Source organism: Pezoporus wallicus, unplaced genomic scaffold, assembly GCF_028554395.1.
Source record: "Pezoporus wallicus isolate ANWC-B61680 ecotype Strahan unplaced genomic scaffold, APGP_CSIRO_Pwel_v1 contig_7640, whole genome shotgun sequence".
Taxonomy (NCBI): Eukaryota; Metazoa; Chordata; class Aves; order Psittaciformes; family Psittacidae; genus Pezoporus; species Pezoporus wallicus.
Genome location: NW_026635488.1, coordinates 68,926 through 73,235, shown reverse-complemented (window position 1 = coordinate 73,235; position 4,310 = coordinate 68,926).

Here is a 4,310-nt window from a genome sequence, read left to right as displayed (position 1 = left end):
TGCTGCAGTATTTTATGCTAAAGTTTGGAGGTTTGTTTGATTTGGTTATCCATTAATGAAGGCAGACGTAGTCTAGTAGCAGAAATGGTCAGAATAAAACTGCCTCTCCACCAGTACACCAAGAGAGACATATTCTAGAAAACTGTGGAGAAACAGTAATTTATATAAATTTATATAAATATAGCTGCCCATCAGGAGCTGAGAGGAATAAAAATACCTCTGTATTAGTCCTTAATGCCTCAATGTATACTGCAAGTCTCCTTGTGCTGCCAGATAGAGCTGCATAACCTTCTCTTCTCTCTCTTCCAGTCTGAAGGCAAGAGAGAAATCTTGTAAGGTGGCACATGTCTATTAATTCGTTATTGCTTTCTCTAGGAAACAGAGTCCAGGCCAGGGAAAAAACATGTATCTGCTGCTGCACCCTCTCTGCAAATGTGGGCCACCCAGAGAAAATAAAATCCAAACTATATTTGAGGTTATATACAGCTCTTTGGCTTCTCCCCTCTGTGATGAGCTCTGGGAGCATAGTGACCCTTGGCAAATGCAGACAGCAGACGAGCTGCTGAGAGCCTCTTCCCTGCAACACAGGCACTATCCCAAGACTGAGAGCATAGGGCAGGAATTAAAATGGAAAGTGAGAGAGCACACCCATGCAGAACAGAGACAGCAATGAGAAGCACAAACCAAGAAAGCAGATTGCCCTAAAAAAATAATGAGTGTCTGGAACATGACCCCAAACCTCTCAAATACTCAGTATGCATCCTAACCAGAGGGAATGCTGCATTGAATCCCCCTTCATACCAGCAGACTGGCAGAAACATGTCAAGATGTCAAAGTTTTCGAAACAAATTTCCCGACTTGCTGGGACCCATGGTTATATATATCCTTGAAAAGAAAAACTCAGAGCTTCCTTCATAGCTTCATTTTCCAGTTGCCTTTGCAGTTTGTTGGTTTTGGTTTGTTTTTTTTTAATTCTAGGTTTGGCCAAAGAAGTGCTGTTACACAACTTGAGGACACAATTAGCAACCTGATGTTCTGCCAGATCCTTATTACATGTTGTAAACTTGTCAAAAGAAATCAAAATAGTCATCACCCTGGTGCCATGGTTGCCTCTGAGTGTGATTTGTAAACTTAAGTGAAAAATATTGGCATCTACATTCCAGTGAGCTTCTAAACCTTAGCACTCCCAGGTCACCAAGGGCAGCCCTCTAGCCATAGTGGGACCCCAAAGAGGAGATGCCTGGCTTCTCCCAGGCTTGTAGAAACAAACCACAACTGTGAGCTGCAAGTCAGTGTTCATAGTAGCATAATGAAGATGGCTAAAAGATTCTAGCAGAGGAAACACTTTTACACTTTTTCTTAACAGGAATACAAGGAATTACTAAAAAGGTTTATGAATTTTAAATTTATTACAAGGAAAAGGTGCTTCATCCAGTTTATGAAAGTCTCTGTTATTCGTAATTAGAGAAAAAGCTATCAGAGAAGCACCACAGTTAGCATCATCAGAGAAATGCTTGGTGTAGACTGGCATTGGTGGACTATGCAACGAAGTCAGGGCTTGAGGACAGCATGAGTACATTCATATTGAATCCTTAGTTGGGGGTTCATGTGAACTTAACTCATTTGCCTGAAACTGGAGATTGTCAGCTCGTCTGCAAACATGTGAGCTGATCAAAAGCATGAAGGACCTGGATCAGGATAACAAAGTCGGCACTCTTCAAATCAAAGTGACTAAAGAAAGCTTTTCCCAAGCATGGCATCTCACCTTGTGACACTGCTTTTCATATACATACTTCAATTCCTTGCATGCTTTGTCTGTAGGATACCATCAGAGAAATCTCACTCTCTTCTGCCCTGGCTGGAAACCAGCACTCCAGCACTTCCACGTGTGCATCCTTCCCTTATACCTTTCCTCATGACCTTTTAGAAGTATAAGAAATCAAAGTCCGCTTAGAGATACAAGCACTTAGAAATTTAGTCAGCAATATGTCAATGATGTCTCATGCAAAGGGTGTCTGTAAGAACTGATTTTCACAGGAAAAACATCATCACCAAAAGATGCTCTTCCTGCAGACTGTGGTCCTTTAGGCATTCATACACATGTGATGGGGTGCCTGATCAAGTCTCTGGTCACAAGCTCTGGTGCAGTATTCCCCAAAGACCAAAGCATTGTCACTGAAATCAAATTGAGAGCAACTCAGAGAGGTCAGTGTCGAACTGCATTCCATTTTACAGCACTCAGACTTTGAAAGCGTCTGTACACATATTTGTGTCCTCAATTTTGTTATTTCTAGAACAAATATTTCTCTAGCAAAACAAACCTAACATCCCTTCATCTCTGCTGCAATGTGTTTATAAATGATCATTTTTCAAAGAATGTTATCTCAAAGGGAGGGGAGAAATTCAGTAAGTATAGTAGCATTCTGCCTGAGATTGTAGCATTTGTAGCTGGGTTTCACAAGGTCACGCCTCGTCTATTTCATCTTATATCTAATTCCTCCTACTCAGAAAAAACATATTATCCTCCTAAGTCAACCTCTAACACCCTTCTGAGAGCAGCCTCTGCTTTCATTCCAAAGCTCTCTTCAAGGGAGAAACTCTAGAACTGTAAAGAGGGAGGAACAGAAGGAAGGAGGCAAACACCACAACATTTTCTGGGAGGTAAGCAAAACAGAAGTCAAACAGCTCTTCAGTTAAGTGACATCCCCTGGTGCTTTCCAGATCCCCAAGCTGCAGAGGCAGGAAAAATCGTTCATCCTATCCCATGAAATTCATGACTGCGAACTGTTACAACCTGTCTCAAGTTCTTTGGATGATGAATAACAAGAGTTTACTGAACTGCACCACTCATCTCACGTTGATCTTGCAGACATGGCTTCAGCTCTCTGCTCTTTGACGACATCTGGAGTTTTAAGAGCATAAACTAATAATATTCACTAGACCCTTTCTTTTCGTCTCAAAATCTTCCTGAAAACGAAGTACAGGAAGAATCTCTGCTACCTACATGGCAGATTGATATAAGGTTGGACTAGGAGGAAAATACACTTTGCACATAATTTGGTAATTCAATGAGGTATCTTTCGTCCTCTTTACAATTCTACCACCCTGTATGCACTCCATAAGAAGAGATATTAAAACAAGAAAAGGAAGGCGCCTTTAAGCATGAAAGGCCATCTGAATGACTTTGATACTGAGCTGTTCTGACGTATCCTGTGGCAATAAGAAAAGTCAACCATAAAATATCTTATTTACTCTGTCCATCACCATGCTGTCTGATGATGGGGGTGGCACTGCCCCTGGCATGGCACAGCAGTGGCAGGCATCTTTGCTGCAGCCAGGTGCCCATCGCCTATACTTGACTTCGTTGGGAAGCCCACACCGCTGCATCCTCCTTGGTGGCCACCACGGATCTGAAGGTGCTGCAGGATCAAACAGCAGAGGCAGAGGCTTTGAGAATAGGGGCTGTAGCATCACAGAGAGTGCTGTGAAACAGCTGCACCTGTGGAGAAAAATAATTTCTGTCCAAGGACTGTGTTAGCAGGTTAAGACTTGGTACTGCAGGTTTTGAGATCATTTAGTTGCAGCTGCCCTCTCCAGCTGCTTTGTTGAATGAACAGTCAGGCATTCCCTCTTCTATACAGAATTTGCTGGTTCTCTACTTCAGTTAACAAACTGGAAGTATTTGCTGCATCAGTAGCAGGCCAACACCCAGGACTTCATCATGGCAGGGCTCAAAGCCACGGCCACCCCTGAACAGTAGCAAATAAACCCAGCCTCTGCTTCTGGAAACATGTTTAGGTGGCTTTGCTCCAGATCAGGCACAGTCTGAGGTGTTTAGCTCAGAAAAGCACATTCACTGCTTGCATCACTAGGAAGACCCAGCACAAGCCTGCTTTGCCTCAGCCCTGTTCTTTGCATGATGTGGTAACAGGTGGGCTGGAGCCAAGGACAGAAAGCCCTGCTCAGCACCTTCCTTCTTTTACATGCTTTCAGGCTACTGTTTAGCCATTTCTTCATCCCATAGATCACTAGGAAATTAAGACTTTTCACCTTTAGAGGTCACATTGGCTTTCATCCCCATTAACAGCCAACTCTGATGGACTGAAGCACAACCACAGATTACCCAAGCATAACTACAGCACAGATTCATCCTCCCAAAGCAGCAAAATCATCCCTTCTGCCAGGGACTGAAATGCTGTAAAGTGAATTTTATCTACCACACAGTGAAAAAAAACAAAATTCTGGGAAATGAAATCCCAGTTTCCATGTTTGTAGGGCACCTTACCAGCAGAGAGGACAGGGAATAGAAC